Source organism: Trichosurus vulpecula, chromosome X (genome assembly GCF_011100635.1).
Source record: "Trichosurus vulpecula isolate mTriVul1 chromosome X, mTriVul1.pri, whole genome shotgun sequence".
Classification (NCBI taxonomy): domain Eukaryota; kingdom Metazoa; phylum Chordata; class Mammalia; order Diprotodontia; family Phalangeridae; genus Trichosurus; species Trichosurus vulpecula.
Genome location: NC_050582.1, coordinates 12767489 through 12783386, shown reverse-complemented (window position 1 = coordinate 12783386; position 15898 = coordinate 12767489).

The following is a 15898-nucleotide window of genomic DNA, read 5'->3' as shown; positions in this document are numbered from 1 at the left end:
ATGGCTAATATGGGAATATGTTTTGCATGATTTCACATGTATAATTATTATCGTATTGTTTGCCTTCTTATTGGGTGGGGGAGTGGTGGGAGAAAAGAAGAGAATATAGAATTCAAAATCTAAAAAGAAAAGAATGTTAAAATAAATAGATATCTTAAAAATTAAAAAAAAATGAGTACTTCGACTTTTTGGATAAAATTAACCTTTGATTAACATTATTACTTAAGAGTAATAGGAAACATCAAAGACATGATTAGGAAATGAAAGGCCTTATTTTTTCTCCTTGTCATATCAGATTCTAAAAATGTGACTGTAGTTGAAAATACTGTGTTCTGTCTGAATAAAAGAATGATGTTAAAGATAAAAAAATTCAAAACTAAGTCCTTGGCCTCCAATTCAGGGCTCTTTCCCCTGCTCCAATGGTCCCTCCTAACAGACAACTGACTCTAAATCAGTGGAATGGGTATTGCTAGCCTTTGTGGCTCTGTGCAATTTTATACCAGTTCAGGATGAAGAGTCCATGTTCATTCCTTTTCCTCTCCGAGAAATGAACTTAGAGTGAGATAGACATTTGCTGTAGAACAAGAATGTTTGCAAATGTGTTCCTGTTTATTTTCTAAGGAAAGTCAAATTAAATCACTAAAGTTTTATCACAGCCTGCAGAGGTCACACCAAGAGTAAGGCGCTTCAAATCGTGGGTTGTGGTTTGAGGATGCTGGAAAGTTCTATCTCACTGCTCCTAATAGGCCCCTTCTGGGCCCCACCCTGACACCTGCTGCTCAGTTCCCCCAATTCCTTTACCCAAACACACACACACACACACACACACACACACACACACACACACATCTTTATAATATAACAAGATGCCTGTAGGGCCCAACTAGGCAATCTGAAACCTAATTTGAACATTTCAAGAAAGGCAGCAGCTATGGCACAGTGGATAGAGAGTTAGAATTGGAAGACCTGGATTCAAATATTGCTTGTGACACATACTGGCTGTGTGATCCTGGCAATGCACCTGGCCTCCCAGTGATCTAGAGCAGAGAAGTCAAGCATGCAGACTGGGCCACAATAACTCCTCAGTACTGTTCAAACCAGGTTAAAATGTGATTGCAAAATATTTAAATAAAAAGATAGAGCGATAAAAGTTATAGCAACATTTAAATGGCACCTACTATGTGCCAGGCACTGGGCTAAGTGCTTTACAATTATTCTCTCATTTGGTCCTCTCAACAACCCTGGGTCACAAGGTTCACACAGCTAGTAAGTGTCTGAGGCTGGATTTGAACTCAGATCTTCCTGATGCAATAAAATACGATAAAAAAGATAATGTTAATATGTGGTTTTCTAAGTCAATATGCACCCCCCAGGGACCCTTCTGTATGGCTCAGTGGCCCCCCTTATTATTTGAGTTTGACATCACTACTCTAGGCAATTCTCCAAGACCATATACATTGTAGGGAGGGTACTCACTGACATGGGTGGAGGGAATTTCCTCACCTAGGAGGTCTCTATATCAGAAACCACAGGTTCAATCCCTAAGAAGAGCCTTTTCTGACTGAGAGAGTGAAGATATTTGGATACTGCTCCTTATCTAAATGTTTACCCATTCTTTCTAGTAATTTCAAATTCAAGCAGCAGAAATAGAGTAGAATAATGATTTATCGTTAGGCATGTCCAACTCTTTATGACCTCATGGACCGTGCTGTCCATGAGTTTTTCCTGGCAAAGATGCTGGAATGCTTTGCCATTTCCTTCTCCAGTGGATCAAGGCAAATAGAGGTTAAGTGACTTGTCCAGGGTCCAAGAATAATAATAGCTCACATTAAATATTATGCTTTAAGATTTACAAAGCACTTACAGAAATTTTCTCTTGTGATCCCTATAACTAGGTTATGAAGTATGAGCTATTATGTCTTCATTTTATAGTTGGAGCAACTCAGGCTCAGAGATATCAAATGTCTTAAAACAAGTTACATAGCTCCTAAGTCTGAGGTAAGATTTAAACCCAGGGCTTCCTAACTCCAAGTTCACTAGAGTAGGTTGCTTCTCCATAAGAGCTAATCATGAAGCAGCCCTTGACAATGCAAAGAGCTCTAGGGTCAGGGATCAGAAGCTACAAGTGACCCTAGAGACAACAGCTATGGGCCAACTAGTAACCATGGAAACAAGAGCAGTAAGTTGTTTTGTGTTAAAAAGATAAGGGTGGCAGCCATTTGTAATTGTGGAGAAAAGGATAATGGCCATTTTGCAACTGGTCAGCCATTTCACAGCTCTAGAATCACAATTTTCAGTCATTTTGTAATTAACATCATAGAGATAATGATGGCAGCCATTTTGTAACTGTAGGTTCAAGGTTGGCAGCCATTTTGTAATTGAAGAGACAAGGGTGGCAGCCATTTTATAACTGTCAAAAAGTCAACAGCATTGACTATTTTGAGGTTGTAGAGATACAAATGGCAGCCATTTTGTAATTGTTATAGAGATAATGACATCAGCCTCTTTAAAAGTGTAGGTTCAAGGGCAGAAACCATTTTATAATTGAAGAGATTAGGATAATAGCCATTCTGTAAGTGATATGAATTCAAAGATGCCAGCCATTTTAGAATAGCACATAAAAAGCTTTAGGCAGTAACAAATTGTTCTAATCCAGTCATATATTCTTCTGGAAGTTTCAGTTGTTGCTTGGCAAAGTTGGTGAGTGTTTTTTTTTTCAGGATAGGGGAGACATGAGCATGTTTATAGGTGCCAGGAAAGATTGGAAATTAGTGAAAAAGTGGGGGTGACAGAGGGGCCAATCTGTTGGAGAAAATGGAATGGAAGGTGATCACTTATGAAAGAAGAGGGGTTGATGTTGACAAGCAGTAAGGGCACCTCATCATGAGAGAAAAAGGGAAGGGAAGAGAGGGGGCAGAAGGCACCTGAGTGATAGGAGATGAGCAAGAGGGGAGAAGAGGGAGATCATGATGAATAGCCTTAATTTTTTTCTGTAAAAGATGAGGCAAGGTTTTCAGCTAAGAAAGTGGTTAGAGGGGGTGGCATTGGAGGTTTGAGGAATGGAGTGAGATAGTGAGTTAATAAGGGAGGTAGAGTAGGATTGCCTAGCAGCGGTGAGGGCCCAGTTGAGATTATATGACATAAATGTGTAATGGATCTAGTTAGAATCTTTGTGTGATTTTCTCTATCATTGTTCAATAGCACTTATATAGTTGTGAAGGCGACAAAAGATGGGAGTGGTTCAAGGCGGATGCTTTCCTGGGCATAATCAGTGATATGATAAAGTGGCAAGAGATTCAAGAGATGAGAACAATGTAGAGTTGAATTGGCTCACCAAGGACCCAAGATTTGGAGAAGAGAAGAGAGTGGCTAGTGCGGGGGAAATAGCTTAGGAGATAATTGAAGGGTCACAGGATTGGAGATCATAGTGAGGATGAAGAGGAGGGTCATGCAAGGGAAGGCAGAAGGAGAGGTGAAAATCCAATAGATAATGGTCAGATAAAAGAATCTCAGAATTCCTGAACATGGAGGTGGTACATTTGTGTGTGATGGCATAATTGAGGGATTAAGAGGCTTATATACTAATTCACCTGCCCTTACGTAAGCTAAATAGATTTAGTCCCAAGAATGTGCTGTACCTAGCTCTGAGAGCTCATTGTTAAATTTTCAGTGTGAGCATTTATACTTTAGAAATCGGCATTTACTGGCAACTGGTAATCAGGATTTGATTCGTTGTTTTGTTGACTGTTTAGACTTAAGAAAGTACTAATAATGCAGATAAAACTTAAAAATGTGTGTGTGTATGTCCATGTGTGCTACACACATACACAGGAAAATATTTACTAGCATACTTCTAAATTGTTCTAGAAACATTACATGAACTCAGCAGTAGTGCAGTAGAGGGCTCAGGGAATGAAGTAATCTCACCTTCATTCACCAGGAGATCTGATGACTACAGAATATTAACAATAACAACAATTACTATTATTACCATTAAATCAACATTTATATAACACTTTAAGGTTTGTAAAGTGCTTTAAATCTGACCTCATTTGAGTATTCTCGGGTCTCTCCCTTACTTTAATGCTGGCAACACCATCGCCAGTTGGAAGTATCTGTTGGAAAGTTATGTAGAGAGTTAAGAACGTACCATTAAGATGCCAGGGATGAGGAGCAGGTGAATAGGATATGGAAGCGAACCATGTTTAATTTCGAACTCTCTTCCACCAGGTTCTCTCTCCCCACAAAGAATGGAGTAGTGTCTGGTATAAAATTCTGAAAGGGCAGTTAGGTGTTGCAGTGGATAGAGTGCTGGGCCAGAAGTCAGGAAGACTCATGTTCATGAGTTCAAATGTGGCCTCAGACATGTACTAGCCGTGTGACCCTGGGCAAATCAATTCACCCCATTTGCCTCAGAAGTAAATGGCAAAGCACTCTAGTATTTTGCTAAGAAAACCATAAATGGGGTCATGAAGAATTGGACATGATTGAAACGACTGAACAACAACATAAAATTCTCAATCAGGACTAGGAAGATAGCATAATCACAGAGGGACTGTGAAAGAGGTCTTAGGCCTTCTACTTCACTCTGGCTGATAGGGTAGAACAATGGATTAAAGAGAAATAGGGATAGTTTGGAATGGGCTCACTGGTGTGGTGGTGGGTCCCCTCAATGGACATCTTCATGAGGAAGCTTAATGACTACTTCTAGGGAGCACTGAGTGGGGATCCTTCTTCAGAAATGACTTAGACTAGATAGCCTCTGATGTTGCTTCCAAATCCAAGATGCTATTATCCAGGGACCACATGAGAAAATCCTCCAAGTATTTCAAAGACAATCTCATCATCTTTCCAAAATCAGGACCTAGAACTAACTTTTTTCAGCTTCATTTGTAGTATAGGGATAAAAGCGGAACCTTCCTCATGGTTGTTGTGCCTCATGTGGGAAAGGGCTGGCCCAAGCTAGAAATCTTCCCCTCACCTTTCAATGCTGAAGAGAAACCCCAAGGCCATATCTGCTGTTGGTCTGAAAAACGCCATTTCACTGAATTCTCAGATGTACCCTCTTTACTTCCAGCCTGTTTGTGTACCATGAAAAATACCAGTAAAACAGTTGGACAGGTGTTTCCATCTACCTTAAATGCCAAGCTATCTTCAACTGTGCAGACAATGGGTTAATACAGATTTTTGTTTAAGGCAGAAAAATAGACAACTGAGGGATTACATATGCATGGTCTTGATCTCCAAACTAAAATGTGTGACCCTATGTTAGAGAACATAGCTTTCATCAAAAGGGCCTCAGAAATTATTCAAAGTGCCTTCTCTTCTCAGGGATTCATCGTTCAATTCCAGATCAGTGGCTACAGAAGTATTAGAGATATTACCATCTGCTCTCTCTAACTTCCATCAGGATTATAGTAAGAAATTGTGGTCACACCATGAACTTGCAGGTTCTGTAGGGGGCAATTATTTCTGAACCATTTGGCACATCATTAAGCAGGCAATCATAGTGATAAATAAATGGAAAACAAAAAAGTAACAAAACATTTGTCAACTCACAGAAAACTACATTAAAACCTTTCAAAACTCTCAAGTAAAATAGGTTGATTTCAGAAGCACTTCCCTTAAAGTACCAGTATATCAGCCAGTGGAGACCATATCCCCACAAACACACACACACACACACACACACACACACACATATGTACATGTATGTGTGTCTCTAAAATGTGTATGTATATGTGTGTATATATATATATACACATATATATTACAAAGCCATCAGTAAGTTACTGAAATGTTATTTCTCCTGTATATATAGTTCCATAGCTCATTAAAAAGTTTCTTTTTTTGGTGGATGTGGGCATGGGTAGGGGTGGGGACGGAGGAGTAAGTAGCAGGGTGAAGGGACTCAAGTTATCTTGGAAATCTGAAGTTAAGAAAAAAACAACTGCCTAACTAGAGATGCTCACAGATCATAGAGAATGTTTTGAGTTGAAAGGGGTTTTGAAGTAAAACTTCCTATTTTTACGGAGAAGCATAGTGAGCTGAGAGCAGGAAGGGACTGCCCAGCTTCACTGAGGTGGTTAGTCTACACAGTCATTTTATTGAAAAGGGAGAGGTGGGCAGATAGTGGGTCTACTGAACTAGTATTTGGAGTTTTTGTTGTTTTGCACAGGCCAAAGGAAAACACATATGTAGATGGTCCCTTCTCCATGGAACACATTCTACCTACAGAAGGCATATTCCATCATTGTGTTTGGAAAGAGGACTTGCGAGTGTTCTAATATAGTAAAAACTACTCACACAGTAGGGTTTCAGGCCGGACCAGAAAACCAAAATAAGGAGAAGAGCCTTCCTTCAAGGTGGGCTGAAAGTACCATGACAGTCACATTGTTAATATCCTTTTGGATGAATATCTCAATGTAAAAAGTACAGGAGCAAAGAATTTAAACAGATCGAATGATATATATTTTAAATTATTAAACACTGTGTAGACTGTTTTAATACTCTATATCATTACAACAGTTCACAATCCCTGCCCTAAATCAAATTATTTTCCTGTGATTCATAGGGTACCTTCACGGTGATGTACTGCTCACCTTGGACAAAGAAAACCTACTGAGAAGGTATTCTTTTTCCCCCTTTTTGTCAGCCCTACAGTCAAATAATCACCCGCTAATTCATTACTCTTGACAATAATTTGGGGAGCCAATCTAAGCCTGCATCTGTACAACTGGGGGCATACGGGAACAACAATGAATGATTCAGAAGAACAGCTTCATAACAACCTATTTGCACAGCCCTGTGCACCTGTCCCTGCAGCACCAGAACTAGCCTCAGCAAATAAGAATGACAGAATCTCACCTACGTGGAGAACTGGTGGTGGTGTTTTAAAACATGGATAAGGCTTGTGTTGTGATTTTCATTTTAATGACTGGACTCAGGATGGAAAAGACATATCTGGAGTTGCATAACTAGTGAGCGTGAAATAAATCTATAACCTCCATCCTGATGCCCAAGAGCTAAAGAACAGAAGACGTTGTTCTTATAGGAATAGATATGAGCAAATATCCCCACCAATCCCAACAGACTGCATGCAGAGAGCGTGGACCTCTACGTGGAGCTGGATTTTTCATGACCCTGCCCTGGTCTAGTTGTTAATGCCTTAACTCTCAAAGATATATATGTGTGTATATATATATATATATATATATATATATATATATATATACACACACACACACATGTTGGCTTTCCCATTTGAATGTAAGTTGCTTGAGGGCAGGGACAATTTTGCTTTTGTCTTTGCATTTTCAGTGCTTGGTGCAGTACTGGACACATAGTAGGCGCTGCTTAATAAATTCTTGTGCACTCACTCCTTGATTCCATGATTGGTTTCTCTAGCATAACCACTTACTTTCCTTGAGTGGTCTTTTAAGCACAGAGCTCAAAGCTCAGAGTATTTTTATCAGTTTTCAAATGATTGTTGTTGCATATCCACCCGAAGGGCCTTTCACTCCCAGTCTCTAAAACCTTCTGGTTGATTTATCACTTTAGAATTCAACCCATCACTCAGATATTCTGTGAGGCAGAACAATTAAGTGGCTATATTAAGATTCTTTTGAATTTGTGCAGTATGAGCAGGTTTGAAAAAAAAATCCTTATTTTCTCTTTTTGTCTATTCTAAAAGTATTCTTAATAATAATAACAAAAAATTCAAAAATTCTAATACTGTATTAGAGCAAGATTCAAACTACTTTTACTTTTCCTATTTGCTGAATACATTATTTGTAAGCATAATTTTCAAGGAGAAACAGCTCCATCTAAAGGTTAATTGGATGTACATCTTTTTGTTCTCATTTCTCAAGATTTAAAAAAAAAATAGTATTAAGTATGAGCTTGCTAGGCAGAGCTAAGACATTTTTGACCTAACATTTAAAGTGGTTTATTTCAAACTTGGCACACCAAATATCCTTGCTCTTTCATATTTAACTAGGCAGGAACTTAACTCCCTTTCAGTCACTAAGATTAGGAATGTCCTTCAAACAGTAGGACATAGGTTTAATTCATTGAATTGTTGGAGCACTCTGTGGTTCATTTATCTTGGATCTAAACAAGACCCCTGCAATATTCAATGGCTTTTTTTTAGGATTGGGTGGGGAAGAGGTTTAGCTTACCGTAGCTGATTGTATATCAACCATGTCCTTTGATATGAATGGAATGATATTCTTAACATCATGTGCTTTTCTGGAAACATGGACTTTCAACCACTTGGAACAAGTGAAGACTCACTGAGTACCTGAATGGAATGCTTTGTCACGGTTGTCACACTTTCTTTGTCATATCACGGTCAAAGACCCTCAGTGGAATGAATGCACTAGACACCCTGGGCCAGGGCTTTACTTATCTGTTTCAAAAAAAAAAAAAAAGCCTGTTCTTGATCGTTCTACCCCATCTAGAAAGTTTGCTATGTCTCTCTTCCCCTTCAGTGGGAATCTTCTAGATACAGTTTTCCAAATTTTTTGTTGGGTATCTACCCAATTAGGAATGCAGCAGCAGCCATACTAGACTTGGGATGAGTTTTACCATGGATGATATGGGGTTGTGTGGAGGCACCATCAAGATTATCATAACCACTACATGTACCAAAAGTGATATGTGGCCTCCCATAGCCAAGGCAACATACTTCCAAAAATTGAATAGAATTTTGGCCAGTGGATGCCCCAGTCAGTTTATCCATTTCTACTTGTTGCCACCAGGCTACAGGGTAGAAGATCCAGGCCTCTTCATCAGGATGGATCTAAAGGGAATCTCGAATTTCTCAAGGAGCAGAGTAGGAGTTAAGTGGAAGATATTCTTTGGGGGTATGTTGCCCTCCTGGTTCTGGTACATTCTTAACAACCATTTGGCATTTAAATGTTCATCTACCATTTTGTTCTCTATGCCCTGGACCTATCTGGATGACAGTTTATTCCAGAAAATTGAGGACTTTTGCTGACCTAGATAAACTCCATCCTCGGGAAGCCCTGCTTCACTATTAACTCTGAATGCACATTGTCAGAGCCTTCTATTGACTCCCAACCCCACAGCCTCAGTGCTCCTGTGTTATTAACTCCTGTCTATCCCCCAGTCTCTATTAACTCAAACTCTCATTGGCTCAAGTTCTTTGTTGCCTATATGAAGGCAGCTAGTAAATGCTCCATTCTCTCATTTCTATTTTGTTTTTCATTGTGTGTTTTGGATTGCATTATTTGCTGTGGAGCTTTACAGATTAATTTGTGTTCCTCATGAATATTGGCCTTTCATTGTAGTTACATATTTCTGTATTTTTGCTTCATTGTCCTTATAACAAAAAAGGGTTAAAATGGAAGGGGGCTAGTTTTCAGAAAAGCTGATGATGTAAAGGCAAAAGACATCAATTACATGTATTAAAATAAATAAAAACAGTAACAAGTGTACATATATATATATACACACACACAGGTACACATATACAATAAACTTTCTTTTCATATACTTGACAGGTTCAAATCCACTGGAATATCCACTGTGATTTTGTACTAATTCTTGATATTTTGGTTGCCTAGTTCTCATCTGTCAAATTTGCTGTCATTTTTTTCTCTAGTATGTTATATTCCTTGTTGTTTTGATAATATTCTGTTTGTATCTATTTTGAATCTGTGCCATCTAAGGCTAGGGCCTCCAAGTCCAATCACCTCAGGGCTCTTGAGTTTCTTTCTCTTTTATAGGGGAACACTAGTGAATTGTGGGACTGCTAATGAATCAAAGTCTCATAGGCCTGGATCCTCTGCTATATGTAGTCCCATGCAGAAAATACCCCTGTTGTCTCCACTTTGAGAAGACTCTACTTGTCTCTTGGTTCTTAGTATCCACTGTTTCTGGTCCTATAATGTCAGGTAGATGACATCAACACACCAATAGATGATATCAGCAACTCTTTGGGGAAGTAGCAAACTTTGGCCTCAGAGTCATAGGAGGGGTTCCCTTTCCTACCAGTAAAGGGAATAAGGGAACAAGCATTTCTATATCACCTACTAAGTACCAAGGGCTTTTTACAAATATTATCTCATTTCTTTCTCACAACTCAGTGACTTGTTGAGTGCTGGGGATAGAAAATGGAGCAAACACCAATCCTTGATCTCAAAGAGCTCAAAATCTAATGAGGGAGATAATAGGCAACCAAATATGTATAAAGAAACTATAAGATAAATAGGAAATAATTAAAAGATGAAAGACATTAGAATTAACAGGGGTTGGGAAAAACTTCCTGTAGAAGATGGGACTTTAGTTGGCACTTCAAGGAAGCCAATAGGTGGCACTGGATCACAGAGTAAGTGGTGACTCATAGTGTGTAAGAAGACTGGAAAGGTAAGAGGGGGCTAGGTTAATGAAGGATTTTGTATTTAACCCTGGTAGTGATAGATAGGGAGCCACTGGAGTTTATTGAGTAGGGGGCAGAGAGTGGCATGTTTAGAACTGTGCTTTAGGAAAATCATGCCAATGGTTCAGTGCAGGATGGATTTGGAGTGGGGAGAGAGTTGAGGCAGGCTGACACACTAGAAGGCTATTTCAATAGTTTACACATGAAGTGATGAAGGCCTGTACCAGACTAGTGGGAGAAGAAAAGGCAGAGTATTTGAGAGATATTGCTAAGGTGAAATCAACCGGCCTTGCCCACAGATTAGATATGGGGAGGGGTTGAGACAGAGCACGAGCAGCTGAAGATGACACTTGAGGGACTGGGAGGAGGGTATTGCCCTTTATAGTAAGAGAAAGTTAGTAAAGGGGAGGTTTAGGGGGAAAGGTAATGAGTTCCATTTTGGATATGTTATTTTTAAGATGTCTACTGGACACTCAAGTCCAATGTCTGAAAGGCAGTTGGAGATATGTCATTGGAGGTCGTCAGAGAGATTAGGGAAGGTAAAGTAGATTTAAGAATCATTAGTACAGAGATGATAAATTAAACCATGGGAGCTGATGAGATCATCAAGGGAAGTAATACAAATGGAGAAGAAAGGAGGGCCCAGATTAGAAGTCTGAGGGCCATCTACATTTAGAGACTATAATTAGTGTGAGGATCCAGCAAAAGAGACAGAGGAGTGGTCAGAAAACTAGGAGAACCTGGAGAGAAGGGAATCTGACTACATGAAGACTTGAGGGAAGAGATTATCAGGAAGGAGAGAGTGATCAACAGGGTCAAAGGCTGCAGCAGAGAGGTCATGGAGAATGAGGATTGAAAAAAACCATTGAATTAGCCAACAAAGACATCCCAGAGAGCTTTGTATGTGATGTAAGCAATGCAATCAGTATTATATTCAAGTTGTAAAATGTTTTCTAGACAAATTCAAATGAACACATACAATTTTACATATACTATACCTGCTGCTATTGTATGTTCAGACAGGACAATTTCTGGCAGTCGTATTTTGGTGAGATACTCAGCAACTGTCTTTTGAAACAACTTTTAAAAAATTACTACGAGACTTTGAAATGTTCCCACTTCCCCATTCCTGGCATGCAGGATCATAGATTTCGAGTTAGATGGTGCCCATTGGATTGGAGGTCATCCAATCCAATATGCTCATTTTGCACATGAGGAAACTGAGGTCCAGGATGTGTAACTTGTCATCCAGCTTTAGTAAGGGACAGGGACAGGATTAAAAACAAGATTTTCTTCTGGGGAGCCAGCACAATTTTCACTGAAACTTGGAACTAAGCCATTTTCACAGTCAATAAATATCAAGTGAGGACTATGAGGATAATTCAGATGGTCTGTGACAATTACCAATGAGCAGTCTCACAAATCCTCCTTCCCCATGGTCTGTGCTACAGAGAGGTGATGATAGAAACAAAATACCACTCATCTGTGCTGAATTTGGCTAAAGTTGCTTGAGACTACAGCCAGACTTGCCCCACCTGCCAGACTCCGAAGGTGGGCATACTGGTGCTAACAACGATAACCATACAACCAAAGCCCCTGGGCCCTTTCTGGGCCATCCAGACAGATTTTTATCCCATTCTCCAGCATTCAGAACTCTGAATGTTGCCTTGTAGATGTCTTCCTTCAGGATGGATAAAAGTCAACCTATTTATCCCATCAGAGGCAAAGGAGCGCCTTATTGGATTTATCCCATATTGAGGATTGCTGATTTCACTACTCTGTTATTCTACTGTCTTTATCAAGGCACACACTTTTACTGAGGAGATTATGAATGAAATTGCAAATAGCAAATAATAGCAAATATATACATGCATAGCAAATAGCAAAACATACATACATAGAGTTCAGGTGGGGTTGAAAGACTAACCAAGCTTGATGTACATACACGCCATCCCAAACTGAAGGACTGGTCTGAGCCTTATGAGGTCCTTATGAGAAGGACAACAAGACTTTTGACCTTGGCCCCAATTAGCTCTATCTACCTGGAATTCCATCTCACTCACTGTACCATTGTATAATACTATGAAACACTAATGAACTGTGTTCAGGTTTCTCATTTCTGTGTCCAATCACCATTCTAGTTAGGCCATTTCACTAGCTACAACCAGAAGATTGGGTCTTTGATAAGATACATCAGAGAAAAACCTCCCCTGGACCCTGGACGGAAGGGGCCCAACCAGGTTCTCTTCACCAAGCAAAACTTGGTCTAGTGCCAAGGTTCCATGTTAGCCACAGCCAGAGGACCACTGTTCTGGGTCCAGTCATCATGTCAGCAAGAAACTCAAACCCTTCCCTGAAATCTTCTGCACAGCACCCTTCTTACTAAGGACTGAGTCATCATTTTACCATTGACAGTAACAGGCTATCCCTAGAGCCTACAGAATGGTCTATCAGGACTAAGTGAAAATGTCAGTGAATTTTTGATAAATCATCTGAAGGAAAAAAAATGAAAAGCACTTAGCTGGTAGCATGAACTGGGAAGGGCAGGTTTATTATATCCTGTGATGAGGGTGCTGACCATTCACTGCTCAACTTCATGGGATGAGAAGAAAAGCCCATGTTCCTACTTCCCCTCATATTCCTAGTGACCGTCTTCTAGGTAACATCCAAGGTGGATTTCTGGCTCTGCTGTGACCTTTAAGAGATCATCTTTCATATTCACTGAAACTCATCCCCCTAAATAGGATGAAACCGGTACATGTCTTCCTCCTCTTCCTTACCTGTGACCAACGTTCCAGGGAGTCCAGAGGCTGGGAAGAAAATTGTGTTGTTAATGTTTCCTGTTACATAGCTTAGGTTAGGAACTTCTCTGACTATTGGAAATGCTCTCAAATACCAAGGGGATTGGGGAGACCAATCTAGGGCAAGGCCTGGGACTCCAGCTCACCTTGATTCCTGACTACATTAAATTTTGGACCTGTATCACCTCCCTCTCCTCTGAAGCTCTGCTGTGCTTTTCTCTTGGCCAACCCAGAAGTATTCCTGTTGCCCTATGACCCCCACTGTAGCTAAATCTTTGTATTCCTCCCAATGACCAGAGGCTGATATCTTTATCTTAATGTCAGCAACAATCTGCTTTGAACCCCTCTTTAGGATACTCACCAGGCCCAAGTAAACCCTTACTGCCGTCCTTCTTTCTTAGAGGATAGAAGCCACCAGTTTTTTCCCATTGCAATCTTACCTCTTTAGGACCACAGAGAGGCTTGTAATCAGGGATATCCACTGGCAGCGACAGTCTCTGAGGCCTCATAGCAAAGGTCTAAAAATGCCAATTTGAGGCCAAAGGAGATTTCACAGAAACATGACTTTGCTTAACTTTGAGTTATGTTCTTTCCCTCATAGCAACTCAATTTTCCAAGTGCCACATCCTCAATGAGTCCCAAAGTCCAAGGGCCTCTTTCTAGTGATGCTCATCTTCCTAATTTGTTGTTGCTGTTCAGTCATGTCCTTCATGACCCCATTTGGGGGTTTTTTGGCAGATACTGGAGTAGTTTGCCATTTCCTTCTCTAGCTCATTTTACAGATGAGGAAACTGAGGCAAACAGGGTGAAATGACTTGGCCAGGGCCTTACAATCTGATGTCAGATTTGAACTCAGGAAGATGAGTCTTCATGACTCCAGGGCCAGCACTCTATCCACTGTATCACCTAGCTGCCCCCATCCTTCTAATAGAAGGATGGTTTGGGGTCATTAGGTATACAAGGTCCTGCCAGTCACAATGCTGGGACTTACACGATCATGTAGCTAGGGACAAAGGGTGAGATATGGCCAGAGTTATCTGAAGCCTCCTTCCCTTCCCTTCCCAGGCTTCCTTTCTCAGCCACCACTGCAGGTTCATCCTTGTCATCCAGGGAATTTTTCCAGTGCTATTGTCCTTTCTTGGCCCTTGGGGAAATGCAAGCTTTCCTTGGTGGCTGTCCTCCTCCCCTGAGCCTTTATTAATATCACTTTATCAATTTCAAACACGTTCTGGCCAAGATAATTTAGTAGTTCTGCTTCTTCAAAACTGAATAGGCCTGGATCACTTCCTGGTAGAATAGGGAGGTGTTTATGCATCTATTAATGCCATCAATTGCTTCACCTACATTAACAAATTAGGAGAAAGCGACAGCTTGACAATTGCAAGCTCTGCCAAGCTGCTAAGTTCTTCCAAGTCTCTATTGATGGGATGTTTCTTTCAGATTTCTGGCCTTACTGCAAAAGGTAGAACACATGGACAAAGACGGACAGAAAAGAAATACGCCATCAGTATCAATGCACAGAAGAGCAAAGAGAAGATTTAGTGGTTCTGACTCCCTTGGTACTCATAGGATATAAGGAGAGCAACAGAGCCCAGTATTCCAAGATTCTTGCACCTGGTGCCATTGTGTAAGTCTGTAATAATAAGGAACCACAAGAAAATATTTCAGACATATAGATCTTGACAACAAATAACTTCATATTTGAACAGGAAAATAACTGCAACTCTAGGAAAATTGCCTCATACAACCAATTTTCCCTTCTAGTTATCAATTTTGGTTGTCATTTGAATTTTCACATATTCTTCTTAAAATATAACAGCAAAATAAATCTATACTGTTCTTTACAACCAGTCTAACCATGTCATCAGAAGGGATTTTGAAGAAATATGTATCTACCATTTTATTTTTCTGAATAAAGTCTGGCTTACGAATGAGATCATGCTGAAATCTTTTCAATGCCCAAGATTTTGAATGAACAAATCTTCAAGTATTTGAATATTTTATCTGGGGAATTTTGTTCCCAAAGACATTTTCATCCCAGCTTAGATTTGCATTGACTCTGCATAGATCATTAATAACTGATTTATTGACATTGTGAAGTTTGGGAGAAAAGGAATGCCCCCTTCAATTTGAATGGAATTTTCCCTAAAAAGGAGGCCAGAGGGGGGGTGGAGCCAAGATGGCGACTGGAAAGCAGGGACCTGCCTAAAGCTCTGCCCCAGGACCCTCCAAACACCTATAAAAATGGTTCTGAACAAATTCTAGAACTCCAAATGTGTGTATAGGGGCGTGTGTATAGGGGCGTGTGTATAGGGGCGTGTGTATAGGGGCGTGTGTATAGGGGCGTGTGTATAGGGGCGTGTGTATAGGGGCGTGTATAGGGGCGTGTATAGGGGCGTGTATAGGGGCGTGTATAGGGGCGTGTATAGGGGCGTGTATAGGGGCGTGTATAGGGGCGTGTATAGGGGCGTGTATAGGGGCGTGTATAGGGGCGTGTATAGGGGCGTGTATAGGGGCGTGTATAGGGGCGTGTATAGGGGCGTGTATAGGGGCGTGTATAGGGGCGTGTATAGGGGCGTGTATAGGGGCGTGTATAGGGGCGTGTATAGGGGCGTGTATAGGGGCGTGTATAGGGGCGTGTATAGGGGCGTGTATAGGGGCGTAAAATTTCATCCAGAAAATTTGTAATTCA